This window comes from Stegostoma tigrinum, unplaced genomic scaffold (assembly GCF_030684315.1).
Source record: "Stegostoma tigrinum isolate sSteTig4 unplaced genomic scaffold, sSteTig4.hap1 scaffold_49, whole genome shotgun sequence".
Taxonomy (NCBI): Eukaryota; Metazoa; Chordata; class Chondrichthyes; order Orectolobiformes; family Stegostomatidae; genus Stegostoma; species Stegostoma tigrinum.
In genome coordinates, this window is record NW_026728419.1 from 741,197 (window position 1) to 768,922 (window position 27,726).

Consider the following 27,726-nt stretch of genomic DNA (forward strand, 5'->3'; position numbering starts at 1 on the left):
TTTGCAGCCTTGGACTTCAAACTTTTTCTTCTGTCTTGGGCTTTTATCTTCTGATTCTCGTTGCTTTCCATTGCACAGACCTTTCTTGCGAATCTCCTTTATGCTTGTTCTTTTTTGATTAACCTCCCGCTCTGCCCAATCACAGTTCATATGAACAACACTCACCTCACTTCACCACGTGATGTTCTTCATATTCATAATTACTCTCTTTACATCTTACCTGAGGACTGTTATATCTGTATTTATTACCTTTACTTCATCGCCATTTCTCTATTCGCTGACAGAGCGGTATCAAGAGTATCTTTAGCTTTGAGCTGCTGGAAGCCTTTCCAATCGCGACTTATTAAAAAATAACAAAAGAACTGGGATGTTGTCAATCAGGAACAAAAACAAAGTTGCTGGAAAAGCTCAGCAGATCTGGCAGTATCTGTGAAGGTAAAAAGACAGAGTTAACGTTTCGGGTGCAGTGCCCCTTCCTCAGAGCGACTTATTAAAACCCCAGGATCGCTAATGTAACAATCTTTCTCATCCAGTTCTCAGTCTCATTTGTCTCAAAATACAACATTGTGATGACGATCATTAGCTTCTCACAATGCCAACACAAAGCACTGCGCATGCTCCAGCTCACAATGGAGTCTGGGTGATTGATGTCAGTGCGCGACCAATAGGAGCACAGGTGTGACGTAACGAGCGGGCGGATGTCGCCCAATCGGAATGAAGGGAGGGCGGGATTAGTGAAAACCACGTGATCACCCACGCTTGCAGTTCAGAGTCGCTGAGACAACAGGAACAGCAGATGCTGGAGCATCTGAGATGACACGGTGTGTAGCTGGATGAACACAGCAGGTCAAGCAGCATCAGGCGAGCAGGAAAGCTGATGTTTCGGGCCTAGATCCTTCGCTGAGACCAAGATTTGTGCAATTGAGGTAAGAGCAGGACACGGTAAAGAAAGCAAAATGGCAGAAAGCGGGAGGGAAGTGATTTTTTTAATCTTGGATTCTCCAGCATCTGCAGTTCCCATTATCACGGGAAGTGATATTCGTATGGGTTTGGAAATTTCACAAACACTTCGTGCACGTCGGAAAACATATATTTGAAACTCCCAGACTCACGTTTGCAGAAAACAAATCAATGCCTCAGATCGTGATAGGTCTGTGTGACTGTCACCATCTTTATTGGGGGCAATGAACCGCGGGGCGCATGCGCGGCAGCTTTGAAACTTTAAAAGGGCCGAGGTAAAGTTGGGCGCATGCGCATCCGCCTCTGGTAGAAAGAGCACAAGGTGTGGAGCTGGAGGAACACAGCAGGACAGGCAGCATCAGAGGGACAGGAAAGCTGACCTTTTCGGTCCCAGACCCTTCAGAAATGGGGGAGGGGAAGGGGATTCTGAAATAAATAGAGAGAGAGAGGGGGAGGCGGGTGGAGAGGAGACAGACAAGTTAAAGAGGTGCAGATGGAGCAGGTAAAGGTGAGTGTAGGTGTGGAGGGAATAGGTCAGTCCAGGGAGGACCAACAGGTCAAAGGGGTGGGATGAGGTTAGCAGGTAGGAAATGGGGGTGCAGCTTGAGGAGGGGATAGGTGAGAGGAAGAACAGGTTAGGGAGGTGGGGATGAGCAGTTGTTTATTGTGAACTGAGCGTAGGTGTTCTGTAAAGCGGTCCCTAAGCCTCTGCTTGGTTTCCCCGATGTAGAGGAGGCCGCAATGGGTACAGCGGATGCAGTACACCACATTAGCACCTGCATTTCCCCATACAGATGGTCTAAAAACCCTATGCTATTTCCTGTCCTGCAGGTCTGACCAGGTCCCCTCCACTGACCCTATTATGCGCTTAGGTGAACTCGTCCTCACCCTCAACAACTTCTCTATCAACTCCTCCCACATCCTACAGACAAAGGGGGTGGCCATGGGTACCTGCATGGGCCCAAGCTATGTCTGCCTCTTTGTCGGAACAAACCATCTTCCATACATACACTGGCCCTAAACCCCACCTCTTCCTCCGGTACATAGATGACTGTATCGGTGCTGCCTCCTGCTCCCATGAGGAGCTCGAACAGTTCATCCACTTCACCAACACCTACCACCCCAACGTTAAGTTCACCTGGGCCATCTCCTAACACCTTTCTCACCTTCCTGGACTTCTGTTTCCATGTTGGGCAACTGTCTGGAAACCAATATCCATTTCAAACCCACCAACTCTCTCAGCTACCTAGAATACACCTCCTCCCACCCACCGCCCTCAAAAAATGCCATCTCCTATTCCCAATTCATTCACTTCCGCCGCATCTGCTCCCAGGATTCCACTCCCGTACATCTGATGTCCTTCCTTTTCAAGGACCGCAACGCCACCACCCACCTCTTTCCTCCCGCACCACCCCCCCCGCAGTGATCGAGAATGCCCTTGACCGTGTCTCCTGCATTTTTCCACAACTCCTCCCTCGTACACCGTCCTTGCAATAACAACCAAAAAAGAATCTCCCTCATCCTCACGTACCACCCCACCAATCACCGGATCCAACGCATCATCCTCAGACATTTCCGCCATCAACAATCCGACCCCAACACCGAAGACATTTTCGCCTCCCCACCCTTGCCTGTTTTCCGGAGGGACCACTCTCTCCATGACTCCCGTGGCTCTGCACTCCCCTCCAGCCCCACTACACCTGGCACACTTCCCTGCAACCGCAGGAAGTGCTACACTTGCCCCCACACCACCTCCCTCACCCCCATCCCAGGCCCTAAGAAAACGTTCTACATCAAGCAAATGTTCATGTGCACATCTGCTAATGTGGTTTACTGCACCCCCTGTACCCGTTGTGGCCTCCTCTACATTGGGGAAACCAAGCGGAGGCTTGGGGACTGCTTTGCAGAACACTTACACTCGGTTCACAACAAACAACTGCACCTCCCAGTCGTGAACCATTTCAACTCCCCGTCCCATTCCTCAGACGAAATGCCTATCCTGGGCCACCTGCAGTGCCACAACGATGCCACCCAAGGGTTGCAGGAACAGCAACTCGTATTCTCCGTGGGAACCCTGCAGCCCAAAACGTATCAATGTGGACTTCACAAGCTTCAAAATCTCCCCTCCCCCAACTACATCCCAAAACTTGGCCAGGTTGTCCCTACCTCCCTAACCTGTTCTTCCTCTCTCCTATCCCCTCCTCCCACCTCAAGCCGCACCCCCATTTCCTGCCTACTAACCTCATCCCACCCCCCTGACCTGTCTGTCCTCCCTAAACTGACCTATCACCTCACTACCTCCCCACCTATGCTCACCTTTACCTGCTCCATGCTGGCATCTTTGACTTGTCTGTCTCCTCTCCACATATCTTCTCCCTCCATCTTCGATCTGTCTCCCCCGTCTCCCTATTTAGTTCAGAAACCTCTTCCCCTACCCCATTTCTGATGAAGGGTCTAGGCCCAAAACGTCAGCTTTCCTGCTCCTTGGCCTGCTGTGTTCATCCAGCTCCACAACTTGTTATCTCGGATTCTCCAGCATCTACAGTTCCTATTATCTCTTATCCAAGAGAAATGTTTGTTTCTTGTAGATTTCTTTCCCAGAGTGTGGGATAATAGCAGCTCGCACTGCTCTTGCTCACTTCTGTGCTTCCTGATCACCTTTGTCAGTGTCTAATCTCTTCAATCTCTAATGATGGATATATTTGATCTCTGTAGCATTTTACTGTTACCTCCTTGTACCTTTTTTGTGAATAAATTTTCCACTGCTCCCCACCCCCTCACCATATGCTGCCCTCTTACCAGATTAATTTTTGAATGGTATCTTTCACAGTCAGGAAATATTTTCCCAGAAAGAGAGTGCATTTTTCTTCCATTCCAGACCACCAAATTCTACAGCATTTTTATTCTATGTCATTCAGTTTGCACTTCTGCGACATTTGCTCTGTTTCTCCTTCCACAGATACCAGCGATCGTTGCCAAAGCCCTGTTACCTGTGGAGAAGATGATGTTTAACTTTCGTGTCCTGCTGCATTTTGTATGCTGAAGGTACTCCCACAATGCGGCCATTTGAGAAATTACAGATTGTTCATCTAGCGATACTGAAGAGCTGATGGTGTATGTCCAAGTCAACAAACAACTTGTATTTTTATCATGTTTTACAATTTGATTAAAAATATTATCACGAAACTTTTGACGTAAGGCCATATTAGGTCAGGTGACCAAAAAGTTACCAAATTTGCAGGTTTTCCTGACTATCTTAAAGAAGGAAAGCAAACCTAAGAGGTTTATCATGGGAATTCCAGACCATGTTGCCTGGCAAGTGTAGAAACAGCCTCCAGTAGTGAAGCCATGATTAAACACACTGTTGGAGTCGGAAACTAAATGAGTTGTTGAAATAGAACATAGAACAGTACAGCACAGAACAGGCCCTTCAGCCCACAATGTTGTGCCGACCATTGATCCTCATGGATGCACCCTCAACTTGAAGGTTGTGTGGTGCAGGGAGATAGGGCTCATCACAGCCAGGAATTAAATCAAGGGTGGGAATTTTAAATTGTTGCTTATAAATAGGAGCCTTTGTGGGTCAGGGAGCACAGCAGTGATGGATGAACAGGTCTTGGTGCAAATTAACTTGTGTGCAGCAGAATTTTAAATATTCTTGAGGTTATAGGGACATTGAATGTGGGAGGCCGACTAGCAGTGCGTTTGGATAGTTACGTCTAGAGCTAACACAGGAATAGATGAGAGGTTCAGCAGATGATCTGAAACAAAGGTGTCATTGTCAGGTCATTGCCACTGAAGTGGAAATAAGTGGTTTTTGTACAGAACTCTGCAGTTACCCTCACCTCACCTCAGGAATTCAGCTGTTTGTGAATTTGTGGATCAAGTCTGTAATAAGATCAGGAACTGAGTGCCTGCCGTGGCCCAAACTGGGTGTCACTGAGCAGGTTACTGCTGAGTAAGTGCTGCTTCATAGTGCTGTTGACGACACCTTCCATCACTTTACTGATGATAGAGAGTGGACTGCTTGAGGGGAAACTGGTTGGGTTGGATTTGCTGTGTTTTTGTCCTGAACAGACCTGGGCAGTTTTCCAAATTATCAGTAGATGCCAGTGCTGTAGCAGGACTTGAAACAGTTTGGCTTGGAGGCTAGCAAGCTCTGGAGCACTAGTCATCGGTACTATTGCCAGCGTGTTGCCAGGGCCTGTAACCTTTGCAGTATTCATCCATTTATTAATATTATTTGAAATGAATCAAATTGGATGAAAACTCACATCTCTGATGTAGGGGACCTCTGGAGAAGGCTGAGATGGAGCATCCAGTTGGCACTTCTGGCTGAAGATTGCTGCAGTCTTGTCTTTTGCATGGATAGGTTGGGCTCTTCTGTCAGTGAGGATGGGGATTTTTGGCATGCTTCCTCCAGTGACTTGTTTAAGTGTTCATCACCATTCACGACTGGGTTTGGCAGAACTGCAGAGCTTAGATCTGATCTATTGGTTATGGGGTGGCTTAGCTCTAATTCTTGCTGCTTATGCTATTTGGCATGCAGATAGTCCTGTTGGGAAGTTTTACCAGGTTGGCAGCTTATTTTTAGCTATGCCTTGTGCTGCTCTTGGCATGCCCTCCTATACTCTCCATTCAATCAGTGTGGTTCCCCTGGATCAATGGTAATGTTTGAGTGCACAATATGCTGGCCCATGAGGATACAGATTGTGCCGGAGTAAGTTCTGCTGCTGTTGACGTCCCACAAAGCCTCATAAATGTCTGGTTTTGAGTTCCTGTATCTGTTCCAAGTCTGTCCGTTTTAGCCAAAGTTCATGCCACTCAACACAATGGAGGGTATTCTCAAGTTTAAGATGAATCTTTGTCTCCACAGGACTGTGCGGTAGTCGCTGTTATCAATCCTGACAGGGACAGATGCATCTGCAGCTGGGAAATTCGTGACAATGAGATCTGCTATGTTTTTCCCTTCTGTTGGTTGTGTCAGCACCTGCTGCAGTCCCAGCCAAGCAGCTTTGATGAGCTTGATTGGTAATCCTGATGCTGAACTACTCCTGATGGTCGACAGTGAGTACATTTAGTGCCATTCACACTCACACTGTTTCTCCAAGTGCTATTCGACATGTAGTTTTTTTTTTTAAAATTAAAATTCACTCTTCAGATGTGGAAATCACTGGCTGGACCAACATTTATTGCCCATCCCTCATTGCCCCAAAGGCAGTTAAGAGTCAACCACATTGCTGTGGGTTTGGAGTTGCATGTCATGCAGACCAGGTAAGGATGGCAGATTTCCTTCCCGAAAGGACATAAGTGAACCTGAATAATCAGCAATGGTTTCATGGTCATCATTTGACTATTAATTCCAGATCATTATTTAATTCAAATTTCACCATTTGCCGTGGCAGGATTCGAACCCAGGTCCCCAGAATGTTATCTGGGTCTCTGGATAAATAATCTAGCGATAATACTGCTGCCGATTTTATCAACTGAGGGAGGATGGTCCATGGCATTCAGCAGGAGCCATGAGACTTCCAGGCGTAAGAGTCAATGTCAAGTACTCCCAGGTCCGTTCCCGCGATCAGAATAGCACTGTGCTGCCACGTCCGTCCTGCTCCTGGGACAGGCCTTCACTCAGGACAGTGGTGGCGTGTGTCACTTGTCTGTAAGGTAGATTCTATGCAAATGAAGCTGTTTCTTGACTAGTCTTGGAGCCACCTCTCCAAATTTTGCCACTCGCCCCGAGATATTAGTAAGGAGGAATTTATGGAGTCGACAGGGCTGATTCTGCAGTTGTCTTTCCTCGTGCCTTGGTAGATGCCGAGTGGTCCACCCAGCTTCATTCCTTTGAGACTTTACAGTCACTTGCAACTGAGTGGCTTGCTGAGGTTGGCAAATTTTTTTCCCTGATGGACATTAGATTTTTTTCTTTTTCTGCCATTAGCAATGGTTCCATGGCAACCAGTTGATTCTTAATTCCAGTTTTTTTATTGAATTCAAATTCCACCATCTGCTAAGATGGAATTCAAACCCAGACTTCTGTTGTACATTTTAATATTCTGGATAAAAGTTAATTCATCAGGTTTGTTCACTCATTTTTGAATATCTCTAACACAGGCATTGTTTCTTTGCAAACCGTTGTCCATCATCCTGTCTCTTCAATCCTCCCCTCCAACCAAAAGTGAGGGAGTCATATGGAAACTCCATCTCACTGAGATTGCGACAATCCAAATCGGATGCCTTTGCTGCTTCCCTCTCTTCCACTCGCCCACCAAACTAAATTGCCTTGCACGTTGCTCATCGTTTTAGTCCTAATCTTTCTCCAGTCTCATGTAAGCCTTAACAGAGTTTGTCTTAATCCTTTGCCCTATTGTCGCTAAACTACAAACATTCTAACTCTCTCTTATTTCTCCTCCTGCTCCTCCTCCTCCTTGCCTCTGCCCCCATGCCAGTTTAGATATTGTCACTTGTTCTGTCTACTTCTCTTTTCTGGTTAGGTCCTTCTCACCTGTTCTGTTTAAAACCAATATTTGACCTCACTGTCGTTGGAAAATCCCACTCCATCTCTCTCTTTCCTGTCTGAAATCCATGTAGTTGATGTCCCTCAAGGATCTGTCCTTGGCTCATGCTGTTTCTCACTGACATACCGCCAGGAGGTGAGATCTTCCACAAGCACCATGTTAGGTTTTGCACGTATACTACAATATTCAGATCTAACTCCCCTCCATCTCTCTCCTTTGCTCCACTGTTACTCAATTATAAAACTGCTTGTCATGATTCCACTACGTGATTAGCTGAAATTTCCTCCAATAACACTTTGTGAAAATTAAACACATTGCCTTCAGTTGTTATTACAAATTATTTTTTCTTACTACTGTACTGAGTCCATCCCTCTCGCTGGGAACTGTCTGAGGCTGAACTGCACCCTTCTCAATAATGCTCTCATATCTCCCCTCAACGTGAACATTTTACCATACATCTTCTCAATCACATGCCAGAAATTTCAACCTCTAAAATGCTCCTTCTCTCCACCTCACTCCAGCTCATTTGTGACTGAAACCCCTTACCCATGTCAGTGTTGCCTTAAATTTGATGATTCCAAAAGAGAGCCCTCCATTCTCTGCCTTATCAAGAATCTGCTCCCACAATCGGAAATATCCCCTCAGCATTTATGCTGTCAACTCCCTTAAGAATCCTATATTTTTAATTGGATCATCTCTCATTCTTCTAAAATCTAGTTAGTAGATTCCAAACCTGTTTAGTCTTAGCTTAAAAGATAATCCCTCCAAACTGGTGATCATCCTAGTTCATCTTCTCTGAAATACCTCCAATGAAGTGATATATTTGCTGAAATGGACCAAAACTGCTCACATTCCTCCAGATGTGGTCTTAACAACAATTTGTACATTTGCCCTAAGACATGTATTCCAAACTCCTATACTGCAAACATCTTGACATAAGGGATAACATCCCTTTGCCCTTCCTGATTTCCTGTTGCAACTGTGTGCACGCTTTGCATTTCCTGCACAATTATTCCTGAGTCCCTCTGTGATGCAGTTTTCCACAGTTTTTACCTTTTTAATAACACTGTTCTTTGGTCGTCTCCTCAAGAATAAACTTCATAATTTCCCACATTTATTCTCCATTTGCCAACTTGTCACCCATTTATCAATATCTCTCCATAAACTGTAACCCTCATGGAACTTGACTGTTATCCCTTCATGAGATCCTCCCTCATTCTTCTAATCTTTTTGTTGGGAGCACTGGGCAAGACGACACGTACATAATTGCTATCTTTTTAAGGGGCATTCTTTTGAATGACTGGGAGAAGCTTGCAGTCCATTGTTCAGAATCGAGACAACTTGTTCATCAAGCTGTTAGCTTTTCCAGCCCAATGTCTCATTGATGTGGCAGTGCAGCAGCAGAAAAGGAAGTGAATCCTGTCATCTGCATCTCTCTAAATCATGGCCGTTCTTTGCCATATGTCAAAGACCTACAGTTCTGGTCAGTGGCATGAAGTCCCAAGGTGGAAACTCCTAGAAACCCAAATAGATTTCTCCCTGAATCGACGACTGACCTCCACAAGGGATAATGTGTAATAGGGACAATGCACAGTTATCCTCGGCCAGGATGAGGGGATGTTGTGAAATTCTACCCGGACTGACAGTGATGGATTTCATGAATTTGTGTTACAGGATAATAGAAGTGGACTTTCAGGTGGGGAACTCAATAATTGTAACAACAAACTCTGACAGAATTACTCAATTCATCAGCACCTGGATATTCGCATTGTGTGAGAGTGTTGTGTTCCTGCTCATTTCCCATTTACCGTGTAAAATTTCTCTCTTAAATCACCCCATTCTCTCAATAGATCATCTCTGAAATTTTCAGTGTGTCCTGTAATCTTTTTTATGATCAGTCATGTGTACATTTTATCATCCTAAAGTGTTTCTTTTGCCAACACCTCTATCAAAGGTCGCCACAAAACCCTTTGTTACAAGGAGAACAATCTCCGTTTCCCCATCACCTGATTCCTCAATGACTGTTTGCTGTCTATAAGGCACTCGTCTGGATTGTGTTGGAACATTTTCCACTTCCTTGCATGAGTACAGCCCCAACACTATTAGAAAAAGTGAACATCCTCCAGGTGAAGCAGTGTGACAGAGTCGTGTCCCATCCACCACATGCAACATTCCCCTCTACACCACCGAGGCACAGTGGCATCACTGTGCCAAAGGTAAAGTCACCATTGTCCTACCTGACCATAGGGCTGGTTTAACCCGAAGATAACCACACCGTGGGTGAAGGGAGAGGTTGAGAAGGAGAGTCCGTCTATTTTAGATGGATATTCTCAATATGTACGAACAATGCCCAGGTCACATGAAAGAATAATGTTAAAAAACAAGCACTAACCATGCAACTAAAAACCCTCTTCCTACAAACCATTCTGTTAAATCTCTTCTTCCCCCTATCAGGGACCATCCCGTCCTTCACAGTGTGTGGGGGATCTTTGGTTTGCACAGACTCAGCTCGTCTTTCCTGTCTGTGATGTCATCATGCTGTGACAATGGCACTGAGCCTCACTGTCTGTGAGGGTGGTGGGCACAGAGATCCTCATAGCGTTTAAGACATATTCAGATGCCCACTTGTGATGCCAACGCAGACAGGTCTATGGGCCAAGTGCTGGAAAATTAGCTTAGAATAGTTAGGTGATGGTTTTTAACTGGCACAGGCTGGATGGGCCCCAAAGCCTTTTTCTGGACTGTAGACCTCCGAGACGCTTCACATAGGAAGATGCCAAACAATATTTCAAGCCATTTCAGAAAATGAGATATTAAAATATATGACTCATGATTACCTCACTTTTCTACAAAAAACATTGAGCATAGAGATGAAGTGGTTTACCAAGAAATTCTGGAGCTTGAATCCCAGGAAATTGCAAGTGCCACCATCAAGTGGAAGAATAAAAATGGGATCTGATGAAGGGTCTAGGCCCGAAACGTCAGCTTTTGAGCTCTTGAGATGCTGCTTGGCCTGCTGTGTTCATCCAGCTCCACACTTTGTTATCAAAAGGACTGTATTAGAGGAAAGCACAATTTTGCTTCCAATTAGCAAGCTCTTCCTGAATCACATGTGATCTAACTTTACTCATCAGTCTACCATGTGGAACTCTGTCAAAAGCTTCACTCTCATTCCAGAGGTGCTGCAAATCTGATCCAATCCCCCTGCCATTTGTCCACCGCCCTCTTGATCATGCCTTGAAAAGTTAATAAATGTGAGATATTGTGTTTTGGTAAAGTGTAGGACTTAAACAATTGATGTTTGCACCCAGGGTAGAGTTGTGGAGCAGAGAAATGCGGAGATTCAGGTAGATACTACTTTGAAGTTTATGGAGATAGGTAGACAGGGTGGTTACCAAGTTGTTTCGCACACTTGCCTTCATTACTCAACCTTTGGAGTCTCGGAGTTGGGATGTTATGTTGAGATTGTACAGTACATGGTGAAGCTTCATTTGAGGTATTGTGTGCAGTTCTGGTCGCCCTGTTACATGAAGGATGTTATTATTAAACTGGAGACAGTTCAGAAAAGATTTGCTGGGATGTTACCAGGAATGGAGGGCTCGATTATTAAAATAGACTGCCAAATCTAGGACTTTTCTCACTGGAGCATAGGATGTTAAGGGTTGACCTTACAGAGGCTTATAAAATCATGAGGGCACAGATCATGTGAATATTAAGGGCTTTTTTCCCTAGGTTGGGGGATTTCAAGACAAGGGGACATATGTGTAAGATGAGAGGAGAAAGACACATTTTAAAAAAGGCATGAGGCTGAGATAGTAAAAAAGTATTTCACATGCCTATTTACTGCAGAGAAGGATATGGAAGCTAGAGAGCTTGGAGACATAAATAATGAGTCGTCAGAAGTGTCCATATTACAGTGGTCTAGGTGCTGGACGTCTTAAACTGCATAAAGGTGGATAGGTCCTTGGCACCTGATCAGGTGTTACCCACAAACTCTGGGAGAAGCTGGGGAAGTAATTGCTGGCCCCCTTGCTGAGGTATTTGTATCACTGACACTAGTGAGGTGCCAGAAGTCTGGGTGGCTAATGTGGTGCCATTCTTTAAGGAAAAGCCAGAGGACTATCGACCGTTGAGCCTGATGTCAGTGGTGGGTAAATTGCTGGAGGGGATTCTGAGGGAGAGGATTTGCATGTGTTTAGAGAAGCAAAGACTGATTAGGGATGGTAGACATGGCTTTGTGAGTGGGAAATCTTGTCTCACTAACTTGACTGAGTTTTTTGAAGAATTGACAAAGAAGATTGAAGAAGCCAAAGCAATGGACATTGTCTATATGGACTTCAGCAAGGCATTCACCAAAGCTCCACATGATAGACTGGTTAGCAAGATTAGATCAAATGGAATCCAGGGAGAGTTAGCTATTTCAAACAAAATTGGCATGAAGGGAGAAGACAGGATCGTAGTAAGGGGTTGGGGTTGTCTATTTTTTCAGTCTGGAGCACTATGAACAGCAGTGTGCTGCAAGGATCGGTGCTGGGTCCACCGCTTTTTGTCATTGATACAAATCACGTGGAATGCATATTGGAGGAATGGTTAGTAAGTGTGCCGATGACACAAATTGTTGTAGTAAACGGCAAAGAAGTTTGCCTCCAAGTACAATGGGAACTTAATCAGATGGGCCAATGGGCCAAGGAGTGACAGAAATCAGTTTAGTTTGGATAAATGCGAGCTATTGCATTATGGTGATGAAAATCAGGGCAGGACTTAAACAGTTAATGATGAGGCCCTGGGGACTGTTACACAACAGAGACTCCTTGGGGTGCAGGTGCACAGTTCCTTGAAGGTGGATGGCAGGTACAGAAGGTAGTGAAGATGATATTTGCTCTGCTTGCATTTATTGGTCAGTGCATTGAGTGTAGGAGTTGGGAGGTCATGTTATAGGCTGAACAAGACATTGATTATGCTGCTTTTGGAATATTGTGTTCAGTTCTGGTCTCCCTGCTATAGGAATGATGCTGTTAAACTTGGCAGGGTGCAGAAAAGATTTACAAGGATGTTGCAGGAGGTGGAAATTTTGAGCTGCAGGGAGAGGCTGAATATGCTACGGCTATTTTCCCTGGAACATTGAAGGCTGAGAGGTGACCTTATAGCAATGAATAAAATTATGGTGGGCATAGGGTGAATAGCCAGTTTAAGCTGAGAGGGAAAGTTTTTTTTTTAAAGGGAAAGTTGGTGGTGCCTGTGTAGAATGAGCTGCTCGAGGAACTGGTGGAAGCTGCGACAATTATGACATTTAAGAGGCATCTGGATGGGTATGTGAATAGGAAGGGGTTAGAGGAATATGGGTCAAATGCTTGCAAATGGGATTAGATTAATTTAGGATATCTGATCGGTACGGACAACTGGGACCAAAGGGATTTTTTCGTGCTGTACAACTCTGACTACGCATTTTTTGTTTTCATTTCAGATTTCCACAATTTTACTTCTGCGCTGTTCTTAGTCTTTCAGAGGGATCGAAGGGTTGAGTTACAGATCTATATAATACCTGTCCTTCCTCCCTGGCTCTCCCACCTCTCTTTCGGGAGTTTTGTGCAAACACTGACTGGATCCCTTACCTGGAGGATATTTATTTATGAATTTGTTCAAATGATCATCCAGCATATTCCCCAAGTATCCCTCCACAAATGTCCAGAGGATTTCTCAGTTTCACAATCTGTGTGCGTTCTTCTGGTTCCTCACTCACTGCACTTGCTTTCTGTTTGAAAGCTCAGTCTACAGTTGGAGAATTCAAACAGGAACATATCCAGATCTGACAGTCACTTTGTTAATCACAACTCAATTACCTCAGGATTTTGAACAATGATGGAAAAAGCAGCACTCACAGAGGGGAGAAATGTGCGTGGTCTGTGAAGATTCATCTGAAATGTCCTTACACCAGCTCAGTGACACTGGGGAAAGACCATTCACCTGCTCTAAATGTGGGAAAGCATTCACTCAGTCATCCAAACTGTTAACACACTAGTGAGTTCACAAAGAAGCACAGTTGAAGGATTTTGCTGTCACTCTCACTATCAAATGAACCATGGTTTTGGGCTGTTTGTACTGATGTTACTGATCCCTGCTCAATTAAAGATACTGATATTGCGGATAAAATGTTAATACCAGTTGTGTATCTGTAAGGTAGAGCTTGGAAATAGTCATGTTATCATGACACATCGACACATTCACACTGACGAAAGACTATCCACCCGCACGGTGTGTGAAAAGGGATTTCCTGGTTCATCAGGACTGGTTAACTATCAGCAAATTTCTGAGTAATTATTAAGTTGGGTTTTCATTCTGCTGTTAGCTATATCCAAACCATGTTTTTTGGGCTTGTTTCTGGAGACCACAGGATCCCTCCGGTGTGGAAGCAGACCATTTAGCCCATCAAGTCCACTCTGAACTTACGAAGCGTGTCCGACCCAGACCTTGCCTGCGTGGGTTTCCTCCAGGTGCTCCAGTTTCCTCCCACAGTCCAACAAATGTGCAAATTGGGTAGATTGACAATGCTAAATTGCCCATAGTGTCACGGGTGTAAAATGCAGAGACGGAGTAGGTTGAGAGAATGGGTGGGATGCTCTTTGGAGGGTTTGTGTGGACTCAATGGACTGAATGGCCATCTTCCACACTGTAGGAATTCTATGATGATCTTGATGGCTCTTTATTTGTTAGTTATGCCTGCGCACCTTTACAATTACAGATTCTATTGCTCTCCACAGACACGTTTCAATTTTTAACAGATATTTGTTTATTGGAAACAATGCAATCTTTCCTTTTGATTTTTATCCACAAAATAAAAGTTTTAAATCTAAACAAAAGATTGGGATGAGTCCTGTACTATAATCCGTGATTGCATTTTCCCAATTGGCTACGAAACCTCGTGACCATTGTGACTCTGTCCGGGGGGAAATGCGGTCTCCTCAGATATTTTCCTGTTGTCCATAGCAATGATGGATCTCATGATGAATACATAAACCAAGACATTGTGTGATATCTACTGTATATTTTCTATTTAGTCTGCTGTCCATTACTCCACAGAGACTGAGATAACGGTCTGGGGACCTAGGTTTGAATCCCACCATTCCAGATGGTAGAATTTGATTTTTTTAAAAAAATCTGAAGTAAGAATCTAGTGATGACTGTAAATCCGTTGTCCTTGTTGGAAAAACCTATGTCTTTTAGGGAAGGAAACTGCCATTCTTATCCAGGGATATCAAGATCCCATAATGCCTTTTTAAAAAATTAATTTTAAAAAATCTCCTGCAAATACATTTATCTCTGTCTTAATTTATTTGGCAACCGACAGTTAAAACTGGTTGATGGTCACTTTCACTTTTGATCAAGCTGTGGCCATTTCATGGTTGAAACAAAAAAAAATGCATGAATGGAACCACAGTTCTTCTCGGAGGAACAATGCATGCTTTGAATTGTTTGAAAAAAAACCTCATCTCACTTCTGAGCCAGATATCAAAGTTGACCGGATCCTGATGCTGTGTACCATGGAAGTGAAATTCTTCACCATCCTATCCACTTGTGTCGCTATTTCAGGGAGCTATGGACTTGAACCTCCCAAACTCCTGAACACCTTGAGAATTTCATCAAACTGACCTCCAATGGCAGGAATGGACAGGGTCAGCTTGGATTGATGATCATAATTCAGGCTCAACAAGTCTACTGGAGCATTTTGAGAGTGTAATTAGTAGTGAGTGTGGCCACCTCTCTGTTCTGTAGTGATACAGATCCTCTGATCCTGATTGCCCCAATGGCTGACTGACACTGTCAAAGTCCCTGGGCTGATATCAAATGATTCCTTGGACATGCTGTGTCAGAATCTCCTGACTTAATCCTGTCTCCCTTGCACTGACTGAGAACTGTTTCCCTGAGAATGTCAGACGTGACCATTCGGTCGAAACACCTGTTTGTTGCCACAGCTGCTAACCAGCCCTTGAGTGACTGCTGGGAACACAATGCTAAGCTGCCTGCCTTATGCCTGCGATAAACACCAGGCAAGACAGGAGCACTGTGAGACATTAGGTTCTAGTTCAGACATCAAAGTGCAAAAATGCCAGGGAAAGGGACAGATATTGTATCAGAACTCATCTCAGGTGCTGAAAAGCTTGTGGAGTTCGGACAGCAAGAATGCACTTTTTGGACAGGCAATTCTGCATCTTGATGTAGAATTTTTATTTAACTTCTGGCTCATTTTGCTAGATTTGCAAATATCTCTTGGTCTGGCTAATGTGAGAAGTGGTAATCTGATTAAACTCACAGGCCTTGATTTGAGAAAAATAAAGCAGTCACATGCACACGTTTGATTGGTTGCTCTTGCACTCAAATGAAAAATGTGCGTTTGTATACACCATACCCTTTCCTGGTTCACAGTGTTTCCAAAATCTCTAGTTCAATACATCCCAAGTCATCACCATCAGAGTCAAAACTAGTGAATACTTCGATAGCTTCATTTTTTCTTCATCTGAAATGCTATTTGTAATGAGGTCGTGTTGGCAGGCTATTTTCTTTTACTTCTGATGCCACGTGTGGATTTTCAGGGATGGTGTTGGTGGGAAGATGCAGCATGTACCAGGGATGAGGGACTAACATTCAGAGCAAATGCTGAACATGTAGAAAAGGAGTGATTAACAGGTACCTTGGAACAAGCATATTTGGAGAAGGTTGGTTGAGAGGACTGAGAGAAAGCACTTTGGTGGCAGCACCAGGACATGTGTTTGATTCCAGCCTTGGGTGGCTGCCTGTGTGGTGTTTGCACATTCTCCCTGTGTCTGTGTGGTTTCCTCAGAGTGCTCCCACAGTCCAAAGCTGTGCAGGTTACGTGAATTAGCCATGTTAAATTGCCTGTAGTGTTTAGGGAGAAGTAGTTTAGGTGAGTTATAGGTCTGGCTGGGATGCTCTGAGGTTTGGTGTGGACTTGTTGGGCTGAAGGGCCTGCTATGGTTCCAGTGTGTTAACAAGGTGTAGAGCTGGGTGGACACAGCAGGCCAAGTAGCACTGAAGGAACAGGAAGTCTAACATCTTAGGCTGAGACACCCTTCTTCAAGTTTTGTCCAGCTGCTTTTAAAATTGGTTTAATGAGAGTAAACCATTCCTGGAAACCAGGATGATGCATGGAGAGGGCAGAGTAAGCCCCTGATCCAACTCCCTGCTCCAAAAGTCTGTTCAACATAGAGTCCTTAAGTAAACAACACATCAGATATTAAAGCTGATAAGAACTGATAGACTACAATCAAGTGCATAAAAGGCCAAGAAGCAATACCGGTTAGGGAGGCAGAGACAGGTTGGACTGGTTTTGGGATGCAGTGGGTGGGGGGGAGGAGCTGGGCTGGTTGTGTGGTGCAGTGGGGGGAGGGGATGAACTGGGCTGGTTTAGGGATGCAGTAGGGGAAGGGGAGATTTTGAAACTGGTGAAGTCCACATTGATACCATATGGCTGCAGGGTTCCCAGGCGGAATATGAGTTGCTGTTCCTGCAACCTTCGGGTGGCATCATTGTGGCAGTGCAGGAGGCCCATGATGGACATGTCATCAAGAGAATGGGAGGGGGAGTGGATATGGTTTGCGACTGGGAGGTGCAGTTGTTTGTTGCGAACTGAGCGGAGGTGTTCTGCAAAGCGGTCCCCAAGCCTCCGCTTGGTTTCCCCAATGTAGAGGAAGCCGCACCGGGCACAGTGGATGCAGTATACCACATTGGCAGATGTGCAGGTGAACCTCTGCTTAATGTGGAATGTCATCTTGGGGCCTGGGATGGGGGTGAGGGAGGAGGTGTGGGGACAAGTGTAGCATTTCCTGCGGTTGCAGGGGAAGGTGCCGGGTGTGGTGGGGTTGGAGGGCAGTGTGGAGCGAACAAGGGAGTCACGGAGAGAGTGGTCTCTCCGGAAAGCAGACAGGGGAGAGGATGGAAAAATGTCTTGGGTGGTGGGGTCGGATTGTAAATGGCAGAAGTGTCGGAGGATAATGCGTTGTATCCGGAGGTTGGTGGGGTGGTGTGTGAGAACGAGGGGGATCCTCTTGGGGCGGTTGTGGCGGGGGCGAGGTGTGAGGGATGTGTCGCGGGAAATGCGGGAGATGCGGTCAAGGGCGTTCTCGATCACCGTGGGGGGAAAGTTGCGGTCCTTAAAGAACTTGGACATCTGGGATGTGCGGGAGTGGAATGTCTTATCGTGGGAGCAGATGCGGCGGAGGCGGAGGAATTGGGAATAGGGGATGGAATTTTTGCAGGAGGGGGGGTGGGAGGAGGTGTATTCTAGGTAGCTGTGGGAGTCGGTGGGCTTGAAATGGACATCAGTTACAAGCTGGTTGCCTGAGATGGAGACTGAGAGGTCCAGGAAGGTGAGGGATGTGCTGGAGATGGCCCAGGTGAACTGAAGGTTGGGATGGAAGGTGTTGGTGAAGTGGATGAACTGTTCGAGCTCCTCTGGGGAGCAAGAGGCGGCGCCGATACAGTCATCAATGTACCGGAGGAAGAGGTGGGGTTTGGGGCCTGTGTAGGTGCGGAAGAGGGACTGTTCCACGTGACCTACAAAGAGGCAGGCATAGCTGGGGCCCATGCGGGTGCCCATGGCCACCCCCTTAGTCTGTAGGAAGTGGGAGGAGTCAAAAGAGAAGTTGTTGAGCGTGAGGACGAGTTCAGCTAGGCGGATGAGAGTGTCGGTGGAGGGGGCCTGGTCGGGCCTGCGGGACAGGCAGAAGCGGAGGGCCTTGAGGCCATCTCCATGCGGAATGCAGGTGTACAGGAACTGGACGTCCATGGTGAATATGAGGTGTTGGGCGCCAGGGAATTGGAAGTCCTGGAGGAGCTGGAGGGCGTGGGTGGTGTCACGGACGTAGGTGGGGAGTTCCTGGACTAAAGGGGAGAAAATGGAGTCCAGATAGGTGGAGATGAGTTCGGTGGGGCAGGAGCAGGCTGAGACGATGGGTCGACCAGGGCAGGCAGGTTTATGGATTTTGGGAAGGAGATAGAAACGGGCCGTGCGGGGTTGGGGAACAATGAGGTTGGAGGCTGTGGGTGGGAGGTCCCCTGAGGTGATGAGGTCGTGAATGGTGTTGGAGACACTCAGAGAATGTGCCAGCACAGAGGAAGGTGCTTCAGCCTGTCACTGTCTGCATCAGCTGTCTGTACGGGTAACTTCGCCAGTCCTTCGCGATGCCCTGTAAATCTCTCATCATTCAACTCTCTCTCCTGAGGGCCACAAATGATTCTGCTTCCAGCGCCCTCTCAGGCAGTGCACAGCCGGCAGAAACCACTCGCTGAAGACGGCGCGTCTACCTCCCTTGATAAACGTGACTCATCGTTGCAAAGAAAGTGACTCACCTCCCCCTCCCTCCAAACACCCCCACCCCATCTGTTTCTTGGGAATGTGTAACTGCCTGCAGTGTCAATGTGCCTGCAGTTGCTAAAAAGGTCTGATTTTGTGCTGTTCTATTCTGCGCACTAAACAAACTGAACTGTTAGCAAAGCAATAAATGCCTGCCTCTTCCCAAATCACATCAAATACTTGAAACAAATTCTAATTCTAATCGAGTAATATCCCTTTCAGGAAGTACTGGGTCACAATTATAAACACAATTTCTTAGACTAATCCATCTGACCGGGAATATATGAACTCTAATCCCCATCCATTCCAACATCCCTAACGTCACTCCCCTCCCTTCGTGGAAATGAACAGCGTGATGGTGGATATTAATGTCAGTACATTGAATAAGTCACAAATGGTTTGGCTTTGACTCCATACATTCCAATTACAATCTGGTAATGTAGAATTGCAAATTAAGATCCAAGAGCTGGAGAGACATAAAGGATGGAAACAGACTGATAGCTGCAACTTGTCTATTCGAACCAGAGGTCCTAAATTATTTTAGTCCCATTTCCCAGCATTATCCCGTATCCCTCTGTCCCCTTCCTATTCACTTACCAATGCTGATGCTGTTTAAGTGTTGTGATTATACCACCTCCTCCATATATGCAGCATTCTCTACATGTAAAACTGTCCCTCAGGTCCCCTCTAAACCTTTCACCTCTCAAATTAAACCCATGCTTTCAGGTTTGGATTCCTTTCCCTGAGGAAAAGATATTGACAATTCACCCCATCCAAGCCCCTCATGATTTTATAAACCTCTGTAAGGTCACACCTCAGCCTATGACGTTCCAGGGAATCAGCCCCGGCCTATTCAGCCTCCTCTCCCTGTAGCTCGAACCATTCAATCCATGCACCATCCTTGGAAATTTTTTTTTTTTTCTGAAACCTTTCAGTTTAACAACTTTCCTGTAGCAGGGATATTATAACTGAGTGCAGTATTCTAAAAGTGGCAATGTTCTGTACATCTGCATCGTAACGCCCAAACTCCAATACTCAATACATTGATCAATAAAAGCAAGCATGCCAAATGCCTTCTTCACCACCCTGTCTAACTGTGACTCCACTTTTAAGGAACTATGCATCTGCACACCAATGTCTCTGTTTGGTGACACTCCCCAAGGCCCTACCATTAACTTATAAGTCCTGCCCTAGTTTGCCTTAACAATTCGCATCACCTCACATTTATTTGAACTCTATCTGCCACTCCTTGGCCCAGTGGCCCATCTGATCAAGGTCCCGTTGTACTCTGAGATAACATTCCTCACTGTCCACAACAACATGAATTTTGGGGCCATCTGCAAACTGACTTACCGTCCCTCCTGTGCTTCCATCTAAATCATTTATACAAAGTTATGGATAAGCAGTGTCCCAGCACTGATTCTTGTGACACACCACAGGTCACAGTTCTCCAGTCCGATATCTAACACTCTACCATCACTCTGTGCCTCCTGCCTTCAAGCCAGTCTTGGATCCAAACCACTAGCTTCCATTGGATCCAATGTGATCTAACCAGTCTACCACGAGGAACCTTTTCAAACACCTTTCTGAAGTGCATCTAAACAATATTTATCCTCTCTGCCTTCATCAATCTTCTTTGTCACAACTGCAAAATACTCAAGTTAGTGGGACGTGATTTACATCACACCAACACCAGAGTCAGATAAATGAGAACAGCACGTGAAGCAAAATGTGTACATGAGATAACAAAGTGTGGAGCTGGATAAACGGAGCAGGCCAAACAGCCCACAGCCAACAGCCCCAGAGGACACAGCCACGTTGAGCCCTGCCGAATTTTCACCATCCCCCAGACCTCCCACTGACTGAGGTCAAATGGTTAGTCCTCAGTCAGGGGCTCACCTTTGTCCCCATTCACCCACACATCCATGAATGGCAGTCACGTTAGGATATCGAGCAGCTTTTTTTTTCTGCCACCTTTGCCACTCCAGCTATCTTCTCGTCTATCCATCTTTGATTTGCCTCTCCCTCTCTCCCTATTTATTTCAGAACCCTCTCCCCATCCCCTTTTCTGATGAAGGGTCTAGGCCTGAAACGTCAGGGTTTGTGCTCCTAAGATGCTGCTTGACCTGCTGTGTTCATCCAGCTCCACACTTTGTTATCTCGGATTCTCCAGCATCAATAGTTCCTATTGTTTCTGATACAAAATTTATACATGACTGGTTAAAGATACTGAAACAATTTCATTGTCTTCAAATTTAAAATCAAATGCTGGAGTCTGCAGCTCAAAATATATCAGAAGCACTGGGATCAGGGGAAACCCACAGTTCAGGAAATGCCCATGAATTGGGATGATGTCACGAAGCAATTGCCCGTGTGTGATAACATCACCCACTCGAACACAGAGCATTCGGGTCTGCACAAACAGGTGGTGTGCACAAAGGATGTGAGGGTCTGTGGAGTGATTGAAAGGAGATTGATCAGAATGATTCAGGAACTGAGGGATATTAGTTGTAAGGTCAGGTTGGAGAAACTGAAGTTCTCCTGCATTTCCTGCAACTCATCCCTCTCGCCCACTATTCGCAATAATAACCAAAACAGAATACCCCCTTGTCCTCACATCCCACCCGACCAATGTCCAAATCCAACGCATCATCCTCCAACATTTCCGCCATCTGCAATCCAACCCCACCACCAAAAACATTTTTCAGTTCCTACCCTTATCTGCTTTCCTGAAGGACCACTCTCTCCGTGACTCCCTTGTCCGCTCCACACTCCCATCCAGCCCCACCACCCCCAGCACTTTTCCCTACAACCGAAGCAAGTGCCATACCTGCCCCTATATCTCCCCTTCACCCCCATCCCAGGCCCGAGGAAGACTTTTTACATCTAACAGATGTTCACCTGCACATCTGTCAATGTTATATACTGTATCCACTGTTCCCATTGTGGCCTCCACGACATCGGAGAAACCAAATGGAGGCTTGGGGATCGCTTTTCGGAACACCTACGCTCTGTTCGCAACAAACAACTGCACCTCCCAGTCACGAACCATTTCAATTCCCACCCCCCACCCCCCAACTCCTCTGACAGCATGTCCATCCTGGGCCCCCTACATTGGCACAATGATGCCACCTGAAAGATGCAGGAACAGCATCTCATATTTCGCTTGGGAACTCTGCAGCCCAAGGGTGTATCAATGTGGATTTCACAAGCTTCAAAATCTCCCCTCCCTCACCCACATGCCAAAACCAGCCCAGCTAGTCCCCGCCTCCCTAACCATTCCTCCCATCTCAAGCCCTACCCCCATCCCCTATCCACTATCCTCACCCCACGCCCCCCCACCCCGACCTGTCCGTCCTCCCTGGACTGACCTATCTCCCCCTAACTCCACACCTACATTCGCCTTCACTGGCTCTAACCCCACTTCTTTGACCTGTCTGTCTCCTCTCACCCTATCTTCTCCTTTATCCATCTTCTATCTGCCTCCCCGTCTCCCTATTTATTTCAGAATCCCCTTCCCCTCCCCCATTTCTGAAGAAGGGCCCGACCCGAAACATCAAACTTTCCTGCTCCGCTGATGCTGCTTGTCCTGTTGTGTTCATCCAGCTTCACACCGCGTTATCTTGGATGCTTGGAGACTGCTTTGTAGAGCACCTACACTCCCCCCCTCACTGACCTACCCCCACCGCCACTTCGCTCCTACACTAACCTCACCTCAACTAGCCTCCTTCCTGCCTCCTCAACCTGTCCGTCTTCCCTCCCACCTACCTGCCCCTCCCTCCTCACTGACCAACCCACGTCAAATCTCCCTACCTGCCTCACCTTTACTGGCTTTATCCCCAACTCCTTGACCTGTCCATCCTCTCTCCACCTATCTGCTCCACTATCTACCTTCTATCACTGCCTCTCCCTCTCTCTATTTATTTCAGAGCTCTGTTCCCCTACTTTTTTTCTGAAGAAGGGTTCAGTCCTGAAGCATCAGCTTTCCAGCCCCTCTGATGCTGCCTGGCCTGCTGCATTCATCCAACTCCAAACATTGTTATCCTAGATTCTAGCATCGGCAGTTTCTGCTGTCTCCATGACCATTCATGACTGGCTCTAGCAGGATAGTTGGCCTGTTGATCTTGCAATCATTCCACCCTGTCTGTAATGTGTTAGTTCTGCTGTTTGTAATGCAAGCAGTCGAATGCGGTATCTGTGACAGGTTGCCATCAGTTTCAGTTACACGTGGTTCTGACCCCGGCACGTTTGCCTGCACTCGTCACTGTCCCATTGATCAGCTTCATGGTAACCATAGACTGAGGGATCATCTGGGACAAAGAGTCACAGATTCTGGTGGAATACAATTCTGCTTCTGCTGCTGCTGTGGTTTCCATCACCACATGGATGCCCAGTTTTGAGCTGCAATAAGTGCAACGTAATGACCCCCAGGTCAGACCGAATCCCCATCGCCCTTGTACGCAGTGACCTACTCTGTTTTCTGATGTGGTAACACTTCCATTTGAATATTCTCATTCTTCTGACGGTCTTTCTGTGGTGTCACGTCTCCAATTTGTTACATTCCTCAAAACACATTTAACATATTCATCTGAATCTTTTCCCTTCCAGTTGGGGCACCTTCGGGTGGCACGGTGGCGTAGTGGTTAGCACTGCTGCTTCACAGCACCCAGGATGTAGGTTCAATTCCAACTGTCTGTGTGGAGTTTGCATATTCTCCCCGTGTCCGCGTGGGTTCCCTCCAGGGGGTCAGCTTTCCACCCACAGTCTAAAGATGTGCGGGCTCGCTGAATTGGCCATGCTAAATTGTGCATAGTGTTGAGGGATGTGTAGGTTAGGTTGGTAACAAGGGGATTGGTCTGGATGGGGTGCTCTGAGGGTTAGTGTGGACTTGTTAGGCTGGAGGACATGCTTCCACACTGTAGGAAGGTTTCTAAAGAGAATGTTTCTCTCCCTGACCATGACTAAGAGTTCTGCAGTGTTGGTGATGCCAGCGTTATGTCTTTTGGAACCAATGCATTAGTGCACCTTGTGCTGTCACTCACTTCTCAGTGTTTGGGGATCCATGTTGCACAGGGCGTTTGAGCTACTTTGACACACTTTTTCAGAATTTATTCAAAAACACAAATTGCTGAAGAAACTCAGCAGGTCTGGCAGCATTTGCAGAGTGAAAGCAAAGTTAAGCTGTTGGACCCTTGATGCCTTTTCAAAGCTCCCAGTTTCTGCAGCAATTTTTCTTTCTTCAGATTTCCAGCATGCACGGTGCTTTATTTTGTTGAAAATTCAGTCAGTGCCGATTCATTTCTGGAGAAACTCAGCAGGTCGAGGAGACAGAGAAACAGAGTTAAGGTTTCAAGTCCAGTGAGACCCTTGTTCAGAACTAGAAAGGATTGGAAAATGATCTTTTCAATACCTTGACAGAGGTAGAGGAGTGGTGACAGGAACCAGAGGCTGTGGGGACGCTGTGGAAGATGCAATTGGCTTTCAATTGTGGTGAAAGAGAAGCAGATGTACAGTGGGAATAAACAAAGGTGTGAATGGGGGAGATGGGTTCTCTCTATTGAGTGCAATGTTACCAAGACTCAAACAAGACAAAGTCACATCTTCTGCATCATATTGTGTTCAACATGTCTCCATTGATAACTCTGAATGCCATGTGCATGTATAAGCAATCTTATCTATCTGCACACGCACTGATTAAACAGTGTATGTAAAATCATTTCTCCTCCATTCCATTTCAAACTACCGTGTTTTGTTTGTATTGTCACTCGCCATTCCTCCAGCCAAATTTATTCTGTTTCTTTCTCTGTGTTTTATTTTATTCCATCAATGAAGAAGAAATTGCCTACTGGGTGATATCACGTTAGTCCTGTCCAGTCTGCACAGCCACTGCCCCCTCTCCCTTTCTGTTTCTTAATTAATCCCATAGATATTGTCTCTGACCCTTTACTCCCAATAAGCAAAGCAATTGGAAATGTAATGTTTACTTTCGGGCTAAGGCCAAAAAATCGGGAAAGAAAAGCTGTATAAACGGCAAAAAAAAAGTTGTTTGTAACTTCAGAAGCAAATTATTGAAAGTATTGTGTTAAAGATAAAATGTTGTCTTATGAGGGCAGTGAGAGGAAAGTTCAGCGAAACCCACATTTCGAGTCATTCTCCAGGCAGTTGTGGCCAGAGACAGTGTTTAGATTGGCAGTTGTTGTGGTGGAGGAGACATGTAACAACCTCTTGATGGGCTCTTAGGAAAGTGGTTACATGTGATATCGCATGTGGGGAACACAGCAGCATCATTGAGTCTATGCAGAGAAAGCATCACCTTTCTCCTTTATCTCTATCATTGTGAGAGTAATTGGAGATGGACACTAAGACCAATAGCAGGCACTGTCAGCATCCCACCCAGACCAGGTATTGTTGTTACATTAAAAGTGTCAGCGTGAAAGGGGTTAACAGGAGCTGTTTGTTCCGTGACTCGAATTAATGTCAGTCTCCATGGACACTAACTGTGTCACTGGAGGGTTTCCTTCTGCTATTAATAAGGGGTTTCTTCCAATGCGTTATCCCATAGTATCCATGGCTGTGTCATCCTCGACACGATTGGGATCAGCAGCTCCAGGGAGAGGGAGAGATCAGAATCTGTGAAAAGCGGATTGGGATGTTCCAATAATGGATCAGAATCTCAGAACCACACACGGGAATGTTACAACAATGTACCAGAATCTGACAGGAATAGATTGGAATGTTCCAACAATGGACAGGAGTTTATCTGATGGCCTTTTCTGGCTTTCTATTGATTGGTTACCGTTAACATTGCAAATACAAGCTGTACTGATGGTTATTCAGGCTGGTTACTATCCCATGCTCGCTATTGTTGGTGTTCCTGGTAAGTTTCTCTATCTCTGTCCAGTCATTTATTCTGTAAAACTTTGTGAACAGCATCTCAATTTCTATGATCTATACCTGGCAAAGATGGAATCTACTGTATTCACTTGCAATTACAAACTCTATTCTTATTCCATGGCTTTTTTCACCTTCACTTACAAACCCCCGCGGAGCAACAAACGAGTTCATAACCTCCATTGGCCCATTTTGTCCTGATCTGATTTATATCACAATATCCCCTTTATCACCAATAATATTCCCAGTTTTCACTTCTTATTCAATGCTCTTTCCGAATAAATTAAAATCTTCTCCTTTCCAGTTGCAGTTCTCTTCTGGCCACACTTGCAGTGACTAATATTTTAATTGTGCACTTATTCTTATCTCTACATGGTCCTATGTCGGTTGCAAAGTGTGAGGGCAGTTTGATTCTAAAATGAGGTGGTCACAGCTTTGTGTCACTGGTTTCAGCATAACCCATCGATAGCCATGAGTGGGGGCCATGTCCATCATCTCCTCAGTGCAGTGCTCCAATGTATTCACTTGGTGACAGAGGCATCTCTCGTCACCCCCACTGACCCACTGCTGAGTGGGATACATTAATTCTGTCTCCACAGAAGAAGATACAGAAAATCTTCCAGAAATTCTACAGGACAGTGACTGTGAAAATGAGAAACTGTGGGAGATTAGAATTAATAAAGAGGAATTACTCAAAACTAATTGAACTGAAGTTTGGTACTTTGCTCTGGTACGTCCCAGAGTATACATGGAGGTGGTAATAGAGCTCATGAAAGAGTTACAGGGCCATACAGCTCTTCAGTCCAACCAGTCTATGTCAAGCATAATCCCAAACTATCCTAGTCCCACCTGCCTGGGCTTGGCCCATACCTCTCCAATTGCTTCCTGTTCATGCACTTATCCAAATGGCGTTTAAAACTTGTAACTACAAGAAAGAATTATTTGCTCCCATACAAAAGTCTTAAGATTGTGGAATTTCTTGTTCCTGCAGATTGGAAAATAACTGTTGTAACCCAGATAAAATCCGAAGTGGGAGGGGGAAAAAAAAACGAAAATTTGGACAACTTGTTGCCAGTTATGAGAAAAATATTGGAATCTTTTATGAGGACTGTGAAAACTTGACACTTGGGGAATCATATTCTGACTTGGCAAAGTCAACTTAGGTTAGGAAAGGGAAATCATCTTTGATAAACCTGTGGAGTTTGTGTTCATTAAAGCATCCACAAATTTCGGACCTGCGTCCAAATTATCCCCAGAAACGTCTTCCATTGCTGCTTCGGTCTTCCCTGCTAAGATTGTATTCCTGTTAACTTTGACCAGTTCCCCCATCATGTCTTTGTAGTTTCATTTCTCAATTATAATCGAGTCACATCCAAATGTGAACAATACATTTAAACTGAAAGAGGGAGGCTTGAGAGATAAGACATGGAGTAAGATTGGAGTATTTATTAACTCAGTATATGTCATGTATGTATGAGAGAGAGAGAAAGTGAGAGAGAATGTGGATGATGAGATGTAAAAATTGAGAAAACTAGAATATTGACAGAAGTAGATGTACTTTCCAATTTGTTTTGTCAATTCCTGTGTGTTGTGATCCTTTATCCAGTGCATGCACGGCTGTGTAATATGTATATAATAGTTGAAGCATCCACACATGAGGACCAGTGGGAGTTGTGTATTTGAATTTACAGAATACTTTTGATACAGTTGCACACAGGTGAATGAATAAAGCTAGAGTCCAGGGGTAAGGGGGAATCTACTACATGGATTAAGAATTGTTTAGTTGAGACCATACAGAGTTAATCCCTTTTCCAGACTGAACACTGTTACATGTTTGGACCACAGTAATTTGAAAGGCATACAGACAATTTGGATGCAAGAGTATATTTCTCATTTTGTATTGATTAAATGGTAGGAGGTTGGAAAGTGTTGTTGTCCAAAACGACCGGCCTGTCTGTGATCAAAGGTTGCTAAATATACATCGGGGTG

General features: G+C 45.4%; 1 long non-coding RNA gene and 1 other non-coding gene across 6 annotated transcripts; one reads left to right on the forward strand and one right to left on the reverse strand.

Annotated features, from left to right (window-relative positions):
* Positions 1–740: 740 nt before the first annotated feature.
* Positions 741–14,491, forward strand: LOC132208616 (uncharacterized). Of its 5 annotated transcripts, XR_009444753.1 has the most exons (5): positions 741–926; positions 3,920–4,005; positions 5,837–6,027; positions 6,122–6,234; positions 9,153–9,321. It is a non-coding gene; the product is annotated as an uncharacterized LOC132208616 (long non-coding RNA). The 5 variants fall into 5 exon arrangements; XR_009444750.1 differs by lacking the exons at positions 6,122–6,234; positions 9,153–9,321 and adding an exon at positions 12,943–14,491; XR_009444752.1 differs by lacking the exon at positions 6,122–6,234.
* A 2,113-nt stretch (positions 14,492–16,604) lies between these two features.
* Positions 16,605–16,786, reverse strand: LOC132208629 (U2 spliceosomal RNA). Its single transcript, XR_009444770.1, has one exon. It is a non-coding gene; the product is annotated as a U2 spliceosomal RNA (small nuclear RNA).
* Positions 16,787–27,726: the final 10,940 nt, after the last annotated feature.